Below are 12,142 nucleotides of genomic sequence, written 5' to 3'. Positions count from 1 at the left end.
TGGGGAGCTCCAGTATTGTTTGTGAGGAAGAAAGACGGAACTTTGAGGCTATGTATTAATTACCGGCAATTGAATCGGGTAACGATTAAGAACCGTTATCCGTTGCCGCGTATTGATGATTTATTTGATCAGCTTCGAGGTGCTTGTGTATTCTCCAAGATTGACTTGAGGTCTGGATATTATCAGCTGAAGATTAGTAGGGATGATGTTCCTATGACGGCTTTCAGGACTCGTTATAGTCATTATGAGTTTTTGGTTATGTCATTTGGATTGACGAATGCACCAGCTGCTTTTATGGATTTGATGAACCGAGTATTCCAGCTGTATTTGGATAGGTTTGTTATTGTTTTCATCGACGACATTCTGGTGTACTCTAAGTCTAAGGCGGGACATGTTTGACATCTTACTTTGGTGTTGAAAAGGTTAAGGGAACACCAATTGTATGCTAAGTTTAGCAAGTGCCAGTTTTGGTTAGACCAAGTTGCATTTTTAGGGCACGTCATTTCAGCTCAGGGTATCTTGGTGGATCCTCAAAAGGTGGCAGCTGTGGAGAAGTGGGAGCAACTGCGAACCGTCATTGAGGTGAGGAGTTTCCTTGGTTTAGCAGGGTATTATCCCGTCATTGAGGTGATGAGTTTCCTTGGTTTAGCAGGGTATTATCGACGGTTTGTTAAAGATTTTTCTGTGATTGCTTTACCACTGACGAGGTTAACGAGGAAATACGTTAAATTTGAGTGGGATGATAAGTGTGAGCAGAGTTTCCAACAGTTAAAGTATTGTCTCACTCATGCACCTGTTTTGGCACTTCTGGACGATAGTGGTGATTTCGAGGTCTATAGTGATGCTTCTTTGAATGGTCTGGGTTGTGTGTTGATGCAGCATGGTAGGGTAATTGCTTATGCTTCACGACAATTGAAACCTCATGAGTTGAATTACCCTACACATGATTTGGAGTTAGCAGCCATTATTTTTGCATTGAAGTTGTGGAGACATTACCTTTATGGAGAGAAATCCAAGATCTTCACAGATCATAAGAGTCTTCAGTATCTTTTTATGCAGATGGATCTTAATCTTCATCAGCGAAGGTGGTTGGAACTGCTTAGTGATTATGACTGCACGATTGATTATCACCCTAGTCGTGCAAATGTGGTAGCTGATGTACTTAGCAGGAAGTCTCAGGGCCGTATCAATGCGTTGTATGCTAGCCGCGTTCCTCTTCTGGCAGACTTAAGATCCACGGGAGTGAGGTTGGAGGCAGAAGATCGAGAGGTGGCTTTACTTGCTAATTTTCAAGTTAGGCCAATTTTAGTTGATCGGGTGCTTGAAGCTCAGGTAGCTGATGAGGAAACTTAAGAAATAATCCAAGCACGAGATCAAGGGAGGAGGAAAGACCTCAGAGTTCGTGATTCGGATGGCATGCTGATGCAGGAGGGTAGGATGTTTGTGCCTAATAATTTGGATTTAAAGAAAGTAATTCTCGATGAAGCACATATCTCGGCTTATGCTATGCATCCAGGAGCTACTAAAATGTATCATACCATTCGACCATTTTATTATTGGCCGGGTATGAAGAAGGAGATAGCTGAGTATGTGAGTAGGTGTACTGTTTGTCAGCAAGTTAAAGCGGAAAGGAAGAAGCCGTTTAGGTTGTTGCAGCCGCTTCCCGTTCTAGAGTGGAAATGGGAAAACATTACTATGAATTTTGTGTACAAGCTTCCGCGTACACATAATGGTTTTGACGGCATTTGGGTGATTGTTGATCGGCTTACTAAGTCAGCACATTTTATTCCAGTGAGGGAAAAATATTCTTTGGGCCGATTAGCTGAGTTGTTCATCTCGAAGATCGTGAAGTACCATGGTGTCCCTGTGAGTATTGTCTCGGATTGTGACCCAAGATTTACTTCTAAATTTTTGGTAGGTTTTCAAGAAGCATTAGTTTCGAGACTACTTTATAATACGGCGTATCATCCTCAGACGGACGGACAATTAGAGAGAACCATTCAGACATTGGAGGACATGTTGCGATCTTCGGTGTTACAGTTTGGTGATGCTTGGCACAAGCGGTTGGATTTAATGGAATTTGCATACAACAACAGCTTTTATTCGAGTATCGGTATGGCACCATTTGAGGCGTTGTATGGTAGATCTTGTCGCACGCCCTTGTGTTGGTCAGAGGTCGGAGAAAGAGTGTTGGTGGGCCCGGAGATTGTTAAGGAGACTACTCAAAATGTTCAGGTAATTAAGTCTAATATGAAGGCGGCCCAGGATCGGCAAAAGAGTTTAGCGGATCGGCATGCTACTGACAGAGTGTATGAGGTTGGCGATTGGGTATTTCTGAAGCTTTCACCATGGAGAGGCGTTGTACGGTTTGGAAAGAAAGGTAAGCTAAGTCCCAGGTATATCGGACCGTACATGATCACCGAGCGAGTTGGTGAGGTAGCTTACAGGCTGGAGTTGCCTCCTGAGCTAGCTAAAGTACATAACGTTTTTCACGTGTCTATGCTTCGACATTATGTTGCAGATCCGTCTTATGTGATACCTCCTCAACCCTTGGAAATTAATCCAGATTTGACTTATGATGAGGAACCAACGACGATTCTAGATTGGAAAGGAAAGGTTTTGAGGAACAAGATAGTGAATCTGGTAAAAGTTTTGTGGAGGATTCATTCCGTGGAGGAGGCTACTTGGGAAACTGAAGATCGGATAAGAGATTTGTATCCTCGGTTGTTCTTTGATCATTAGTGGTTGCTGTGAGTGGTTGTTTTGAATTTCGGGATAAAATTTTATTAAGGTGGGTGGGTTATGATAGCCCGTCCTTGACTTTTTGTACCGTAGAGGTGAAATGACGGTTTTGCCCCTAGTATGGTTTTTCGTTGTGTGGTTGTTTTTGAGTTTTGATTGGTGGAGTTTGGACCACACACACACACCCCACACTCACCCTCATCCCTATCCCTGTCCCGAGTCCCCCTCTCTCTCCCTTTTCTATCATTTTCGTACGGACACCACCCAAAACCTTTTGAAAACTTCACAGATCGAGGAAACAAATTACACAGCTATGCTCGTGAGGTCCTTAGGAGTCCAACCATACCCATTTCAGGTAAGGATACCTTCGTTTTCATGTCGAACTCGGGATCCCCCGATTTGGTCACTGTTCATTCACACGTTAATTCTTGTGTTTTTGGGAATTTCAAGCTTGTAGGAAGCTTGGTGAGGTCCTTAGAAGGCTCGGGGGTGGTTCGTTTGAAGGTTTTGGACGTCGGGATCGTGAGTTGCAGGTTTGGCCGGAGTTGGTGGTGTTTTCCCGGCGAGATTTCGTTGGTTTTGGTGCTTGAAAGTGGTATGGATTTGTTCCTCTTGTTGTAAGCTTCATTTTGATACCAATTTTGTGAAATTTGGTTGAAAAACGAAGAAGATACAAAGTTTTGAAAATTTCCCAGTTTTCCAGCGCCGGCGATGGCGCCAGAGTTTGGCCAGAGAAGACGACGGAATATTCCGTCAGTTTGGACGGAATATTCCTAACGGCGTTAACAGATTCTGTCAGAGTTAACGGAATATTCCTGACGGCGTTAACTGGCGCCATCAGTGTGCCAGGCACGTGCCTGCGTGTGGGCAGCGCCTGTGGCCGTGCCTTGGCATGTGCGTGGGGGCACATGCGGCGTCGAAAAATTATTTTAAAAATATGGGGATGTTCGTGAGGTTGAGTAGATCACGTTGGTGTATTCATACACCCCATTTGAGCTTTGTATAAGAAGTTATTTCGTGATGTTGGTTATGTGCTTTAAAATTAACGTATTTATAGTTGTTTCGCATATAGGTAAGACCTATCCCGAGGACGAGCGTGGTCACTTGAGGCAAGGGGGTTACGACCCTTCTACATACCAGTGAGTGGGCTTTTGGTTTTCCGTATATACCTATATACTTATGTTTTTCCCAAAAAGTGAAATGAAACGTTTATACGTTATATGCCATGCATTATGTTTGCCCATTTAATTATGCATTATTAGTTGCATATATATATGTGTGTGTGTGTTGGTGCTGTGGACGCACAGGTAAGTGCCAGGTAAGTTATGGTTTATGTTTATATTCAGTAGTGATTTGAGATGCATAGAGAGCTCATAACCTGCATTTCCGATGTTAGTGCTCCCGCTCAGAGTTGGGCACAGTCCTTCACGTGATGTTCACCTCCCGCACCACACACTCATGTTGGATCCAAGTTAGGTGCACAGTCCTGTCGTACAGACCACTTTAGGTGGTTCCGACTCGTAGGTGACCCGCGATTATTCGCCCAATCTTCACGTGATCGTAGCACTTGAGCGTACTTATTATACACCCAGTCTTGTCGTACAGACCATTTTAGGTGGTTCCGACTCGTGTGCAGGTATAGTTAGTGAGATGGAGATTTGAGCTCTAGTTTTAGCCGTACAGGTCACGTTAGTTGACTCCGGCTGACAGATTACATGGCATTGTTTGGCATTACCTGAGTACTTGCATTTTATTTCGAGGCATTTGGCATGGCATATTTCTGATCATGATTTATATATATGTATATATTCTATTTTTCTGGGAAGTATACAGGTTTTACGGCGATGGGTTAGAACTTTGCTTTTGAAAAGCTTTGTTTTTGCCCACTCACACTTTCTGTTTTGCGCCCCTCCAGGTTCTAGTTGGCTAGCACTTGTGGTGGCTCCCAAGAGGATTTTCCTGGCTTATCTGACAGATTATTACCAGTGTAGGACCACCTTTGGGTGTGTTTATGTAGTGTTGTTTCTCCCGGACTGCACTAGGTCTTTCGTGCTCTCAACTTTGTTTCTCACACTTACGCTTGCACATGTATGTTATTACCTTGTGTATAGCTGGGTGTTTATTTATTCATATTTTTATTATTATTTTATTAACTTCCGCGCTGTGTACATGGTTACGTCACTTCCACGTGACGGCCAGCATGCCCTGATCTTGGTCGTGGTGTGTCACACTCCCCCACCCATCAGTTTAAATAATTTCGTTTGTTCTAAAAAAAAAAAAAACTATTTACTATTTTAATTTAGTTAATTTTAGCAATAAAATATTGTATAAATACGTAAGTTATCCATTGAAAGGAAACAAGCAATTCTGAAAGCAATTCAAAGTTTCTTTATTATCTTCTTCATTTTCTTTCTTAATTAGTTTCCTCTCATTTAATAGAAGTCCACTTCCAAAGGGAAGTCGAGACTCTATACTCCTACAATTAGGAATTATTAAGTTCTATCCCCAAGAAGTTTTTGGATCATAATCACACTTCTAAGAGGTAGTAATATCTACTTTCTGGATATCCTCTAGATTCTTCTGGTGTAATACGATTTCCCTATCCTAAAGGTCTCATCCTCAATTGGTATAAGTACACTCTTCTAGGGTTTATATCTAATAGCACAATTATCGCATTCTAATTCTTTTGCCCACTCTTAAGTCTTATACTGCTAACTTAACAGTCAGAGATCATTTTACCGGCACACCCCCTCCCCCTGGGTCTTTGACTAACCCACGGTTGTGTTATGTTTCGTAGATAAACAGATTCGTGCATCTCCACCTTTCATGGCGGTGCGCGAATTAGTTCCAACAATAAATTACAAAGGATATCACTGCTTAGATGTTGCTTGCGGTAAGGTTTACATTTCTCGTCATGTTCAATTCAATGAAATAACATTTCCCTACAAAGAACTCATGTCTCATTTTGAATCAGAGGCCCCGTCAATTCATCTAATATTTTTGGAGTCTTTGCCACTACCTGCAGTTCTGCTTCAGCCTTCCACTGCATCAACCTTGCACCACGCTGAGGCCATTTGATTCAGCACCAACCCAAGCAACCAACGGCTCAGAACCATTTTTGTAACCATAACTAAAAGTCTGATAAATTTGATTGACAAAAAATAAAATACGTAAACATCTCAAAATTTCCAAAAGAAGAAAAGTTCTTGCTTTAATCTAATTCATCATCCTGATGAGCTCGTTAATACAGTCTTCACGGTTTCGAGCATCACCGTCTTCAACACAGTGATTTCTCTTCTTCTTTAGACCACCGAGAGGCGCCTTGTAGAAAAAGGTATGTAGGCTAAAAAATATATTTGTTATTGATACGTGAATGTGGAGAAATGGAAGAGAAATGGAAGAGAATGCTTTTTTCTCATTTTGTTTCTCTACAAGATTACAAGGATATATATACATGATACAAGTGTGTAGGTAGGACAAGGTAGCCGTCCTAGTGTGTAGGTAGGACGGCTGTAGAGGACAAGGTAGTCGTCCTAGTGTGTAGGTAGGACAAGGTAGGACGGCTTGACGGCTGTAGGACGGCTTGACGGCTGTAGGACGGCTAGTGTGTCGGTAGGACAGGGTAGGACGGCTTGACGGCTGTAGGACGGCTTATTCTTCCAATAATAATATTATATACAATTACACAAGGACTCCAACCATATTCCTTATTTGTCTAACACTCTCCCTCAAGTTGGAGAGTGGATGTCAAGAACTCCCAACTTGCGTAACATACTCGAAAACTTTTCTTTCCCAAATGGTTTGGTAAACAAGTCTGCCAACTGTTGTGCCGTACCCACATGCTTGGTCTCTATTGTTCCATCTACAATCTTATCTCGTATAAAGTGACAATCCATCTCAATGTGACGAGTTCGTTCATGAAAAACAGGATTGGCAGCTATATGTAACGCTGCTTGATTATCAAAAAATAAAATCCCTTGTTTGGAACGAGAAACCTCAATACCCAAAAAATATTTTAAATCACCAAGGTCTTTTATCCGAAAATGATCACGGAGAAAAGACTTCAGAGAATTAATGGCACTAGCATCATTGCCTGTAATCACAATATCATCCACATAAATGAGCAAAGCTGTGAAAGAAATACCAGACTTTTTAGTGAACAATGAATAGTCAGCTTTGGATTGTTGAAAACCGGCAGAAATGATGGCACTAGTGAATTTGGCAAACCATTGGCGAGAAGCCTGCTTAAGACCATAAAGTGACTTGTGAAGGCGACACACAAGATTCTCCCCCTGTCGCCGAAGACCAGGAGGAGGAGACATATAGATTTCTTCATGTAAGTCACCATGTAAGAAAGCATTATTAACATCAAGCTGATGAAGAGACCAAGACTGACTAGCAGCAAGAGCAAGAAGACAACGCACCGTAATCATCTTAGCAGTAGGAGAAAAAGTGTCATGATAATCAATACCTTCAGCCTGAGTGAAGCCTTTAGCAACCAAACGAGCTTTGTAGCGGTCAATAGAGCCGTCAGAATTGTGCTTGAGTTTGTACACCCACTTACAACCAATGGGAATTTTGCCAGGGGGCAAGGAAGTTAAAGTCCAAGTACCATTAGCATGTAAAGCTTGAAGCTCCTCAGTCATAGCACGTTGCCAATTGGGGTCAGTGGCAGCCTCGGTAAAGGAGGAAGGCTCCACAGTCCGACTGACAGAGTTAATGTAAGAAAAATGCCTGGGAGAGTAACGGTGATAAGAGAGAAAATTACAAAGTGGATATCGCGTACCTTGTGTAGAACCGGGTTGCGAAGTCGAAGATGGGTGGGATGGCAGAATCACCTGCGAGCAAACGTAGTCTTTTAAATAGGATGGAGGTTTATGGGCACGGGAAGAGGTGCGGGGAAGGGGAGGAACGGGTAATGGGGCAGCAAGGGAATCTGTGGGAGGCGTGGAAGGGGAGGAATGTGGAGGAGGGTGAGGCGTCGGGGCAGGAAGGGGTGGGTTATATGTAAAGTCCAGAGGGGGTGGGATGGGTAGGGTAGGCGAAGATGATGGGATAGGAAGGTGAGAAACGGCATAAGGGAAAGTAGTTTCGTGAAAGATGACGTCTCGACTAGTGAAAATGCGGTGATTGTCGAGATCGTAAAGGGTATAGGCTTTTTGTCCATGAGGATAACCGAGAAAAATGCAACGATGAGCCCGAGGGGAAAATTTGGTGGTGGGAGTGACAGAGATGGCATATGCCAGACAACCAAAGACGCGGAAGTGGTCATAAGATGGGGTTTTCGAAAAGAGAACCTCAAATGGGGATTTATAATGGAGAAGACGGGTAGGGAGACGATTGATGAGATAAGTAGCGGTAAGAACACATTCCCCCCAAAACTTGATAGGAAGATGGGATTGAAAACGAAGGGCGCGAGCGGTTTCAAGAAGATGACGATGTTTTCTTTCAACAACGCCATTTTGTTGGGGGGGTATAAACACAAGAAGTTTGTAAAAGCACCCCATGATCAGAGAAAAAACTACGAAGAGATAAAAATTCACCACCATTGTCAGTACGAATGCATTGGATGGTAGTGCAGAATTGGGTAGTGACATAAGCAAAAAAATCCTTAATTAATTGTTGAGTGTCGGATTTATGTTTCATGAGGAAGACCCACGTAAAGCGAGAAAAATCATCCACAATGGTTAAGAAATAATGAGCACCAGAAAGAGAAGATTGACGATTCGGGCCCCAAATATCACAATGAATTAAAGCAAAAGGGAAAGTTGATGAAATTGAACTCAAAAGAAAAGGTTGACGAGTTTGTTTTGCCAACGGACAAACATCACAAATATGACTAGAATCAAAAGTACAATTAAGAGAGCTAGATGCTAAAGCTTGCAAACGAGTGGAGGATGGGTGACCTAGACGCCTATGCCAGAAGGAGGAGGGGATGGTAATGATGTTGCAGAGAGGTTGACGGGTGGGGAGAGAAGAGGTAAGGGCCACAAGGTAATACAGATCGCCACGTCGCTTACCCACACCAATCATCGCCTTCGAAACCAAGTCCTGCAAAACACACCAAGAAGGAAAGAAGGTTATGGAACACGATAATCCATCTGTAAGTTTACCAACCGATAAAAGGTCCACTCGGAAATTAGGGACACATAAAACATCCTTCAAAGTAACTGATGAATTTAAAGGGAGAGTGCCGGTAAAAGTAATGGGAGCGGAAGCACCACTAGGCAAAGAAACAGGCGGCAAATGTGAAGGAGAACGATTAACCAAACATGAAGCGGAAGAAGTAATATGATCCGTAGCACCACTGTCAAGAATCCATTGACCATGACGAGAGGTGACAGGTAACAAACCTTGGGCAAAATCAGTAGTGAGCACGGCATTGGCCTGAGGAGGGGTGGTGGTGTCACGTAGAGCAGCTAGAACACGGGAGTGCTGCTCGGCAGAGAGGTCAGGCATGGCAAGCTGCAAGTCATGCAAAGTGGGCTGGGCCCCGTGCACTTGGTGGGTTGCTGGAGTAGAAGAGGAGGCGGGGGCCTGGGTGCCTTGCACGTGATGGGCCTGGGTGAAATTATGGGGCCGGGAAGCAGAAAACCGTGGCTGCCGGGGAGGACTGGAAGGTGCATGGCTGCGGGAAGAACTGGAAGTAGTGGCACGGCGCGGTGGTCGCCACGGTTGGCCATGGAGGGGATGGCCAACGGGATAGCCATGAAGTTTATGGCAGGTGTCTCGGGTATGATAATCAAAATTGCAGTAGGTGCAGTGGAGGGGAGGACGAGCAGAGGAGGGACGGGACGGGCCACGAACAGCCATGGCAGCAGGTTGATCGACAGAGCGGAGGACGCCCAGGGAGCGTTGTTTTTCAGCTTGAGACACCGAGGAACAGGCCTGACGAACAGTGGGAAGGGGATTCATTAAATGAATCTGGTCACGAACAGCAGCAAAGGATTCGTTGAGGCCCATTAAAAATTGCATGAGTTGTTGACGGTCATGCTTGGCGTTGCAAGAGCACGTGCAACCATCATTATAAGAAGCAAGCTCATCCCAGAGAGCTTTCAGGCGAGTAAAATAGGCGGAGATAGAAGAAGAACCTTGAGAAATTGTAGCAAGTTCCCGGTTGAGTTGGAAGATGCGTGGAGCATTACTCTGAGAGAAGCGTTCGCGAAGATCATCCCATACAGCTTGGACAGAGGTGGAAAAAAGCACAGATTCTTGAAGGTCAGGTTCCAAGGAATGCAGAAGCCAAGAGAGAATCATGTCATTGCAACGACGCCAAGCCGCGTGAGCATCAGAGTCGTCAGAGGAAGAAGGTTCTTGGATATCGCCAGTGATGAAACCAAGTTTATTCTTGGCACTCAAGGAAAACTGCATGCCACGGGCCCAGGATGTGTAGTTATCACCATTCAACTTCTTGGATACAAGGACAAGATTCGGGTGGTCGGAATGATGAAGGGAAAAAACACCATCGGAAGAAGAAGAGTCAGCCATGGAAACGGCAGAGAAAGCTGCCGAAAAAAAAAAATTAGGGCTAGGGTTATAAACCTGCTCTGTAAACCATGTAGAAAAAGGTATGTAGGCTAAAAAATATATTTGTTATTGATACGTGAATGTGGAGAAATGGAAGAGAAATGGAAGAGAATGCTTTTTTTCTCATTTTGTTTCTCTACAAGATTACAAGGATATATATACATGATACAAGTGTGTAGGTAGGACAAGGTAGCCGTCCTAGTGTGTAGGTAGGACGGCTGTAGAGGACAAGGTAGCCGTCCTAGTGTGTAGGTAGGACAAGGTAGGACGGCTTGACGGCTGTAGGACGGCTAGTGTGTAGGTAGGACAAGGTAGGACGGCTTGACGGCTGTAGGACGGCTTATTCTTCCAATAATAATATTATATACAATTACACAAGGACTCCAACCATATTCCTTATTTGTCTAACACGCCTTAAGCTTAAATGGCCAAAGGATGTTGTTTACCTCCTTGAAGTGAGGCCTAACATTCAAGATACCATGGATAAGATCATCCACACAGATAATTCCAAACTTGCCCAAAGCCTGTGATTTCAAACAATGTCAGTGAAAGAATGCCAATGAATTTAAAGAAATTTGATCACGTTTTGAACTTTACTAATCATATACTCTCTGTACCTACTGTACAATTGAATTGTCAGTCAGTGCAGTTCTTAGCTTGTTAAGTTTCCCATAACCACTCTTGTAGATTAACTTTTTGACACTCTTCAAATTAGGGTACCTGAAGTTCATTAAAATTAACAAAATAACCCAGAAATAAATATCATGAGGCTATGAAGCTCGAAACGAAAAAAATGACATACTCGCAGGTCATAGGGTTCAACCTTGTGGAACATGTTCGATCTCGCCTTGTTTACTTCCAAGAACACACCATTGAATTCTCTGCAACGACCTGGAAAAACGAATGAAAACCAGAGAATTAAAACATTACTTGCAGTTTATTACTCTACTGCAACTGCTTATTTCATAAATACGAGACTTGGGTTTTTTGTATGGACTATTTCACTCGTAGTGTTATATATTCACATCTGTATTTTTACTTTTCATACACTCTTATCAATTTTCGACGGTTGAATTAATTTAATTGAAGAAGACAATGACAAAAAATTAACAAGAGTGCGCAAAAGGTAGAATTAGTGTAGAATAACACCATCTTTTCACCCATTAACTAACAATCCTTTTAAATTTTAATTCAGTACTGTTGGCGTTTAAATAGGACTCGGTTAAAATGTTACAATAAACAGTTTTCTTCGAGTGTTTCTTTACTACTCAACGCTACAAAAAGGCTTAGTTGTGAGCGTGTCGCTGTTAGTGATTTTTTTTTTTTTTTTTTTGTCAAAGCTGTTAGAGGTTAACAAATAGAAAATTTTCTGTGAGTCAGTTATTGCCTTTTCTTAGAGACTGAGATAATGTACAGAGGAAAGGACCTAATTGTAAGTGGATTTCAGTTTTTGGATATTTTTACCGTTAACTTGAAATACAAATCTTCGTCTCAATCGTCCATTTTAATAACGGCTATTATTAAAAGGAAAATTAATAAAAAAAATGTTTTAAAATTTTGAATTTTAACGATAAAGATAAAATAAAAGGTAAAGTGAATAGTACTAGGATTGACTTTTTAGTGTAAAAATATGATTTTTCGTTAAAATGAATAATACTGTGAGTTTTTTTGTTAAAGTTTCCATTATTAAATTGTGTAAATAAGATGCACAATTTGTGATGTGATTGTGCACTGGAGGATATTCCTCCTGTATAATGTTATTGTTCGTAGTTATGCAAAATTCATTTTTCAAATATGAAAGGGTAACCTGTGTATATATCATAAAAGTTTGGGGTTTTTTTTTTTTTTTTTTAACAAACAATATTATCTATAC

At 42.3% G+C, this 12,142-nt stretch overlaps 1 pseudogene; it reads right to left on the bottom strand.

The window, feature by feature from the left end:
- Nucleotides 1–5,958: 5,958 nt before the first annotated feature.
- LOC103966920 lies at nucleotides 5,959–11,433 on the bottom strand (annotated as a pseudogene).
- Between the last annotated feature and the right edge of the window lie 709 nt (nucleotides 11,434–12,142).

This window comes from the organism of the source record quoted next, unplaced genomic scaffold, assembly GCF_019419815.1.
Source record: "Pyrus x bretschneideri cultivar Hongxiangsu unplaced genomic scaffold, Pyrus_bretschneideri_v1 Contig46, whole genome shotgun sequence".
NCBI lineage: Eukaryota > Viridiplantae > Streptophyta > Magnoliopsida > Rosales > Rosaceae > Pyrus > Pyrus x bretschneideri.
Note: the sequence above shows the minus strand (reverse complement) of the source record. Positions and strands in the feature narration are given on the sequence as shown.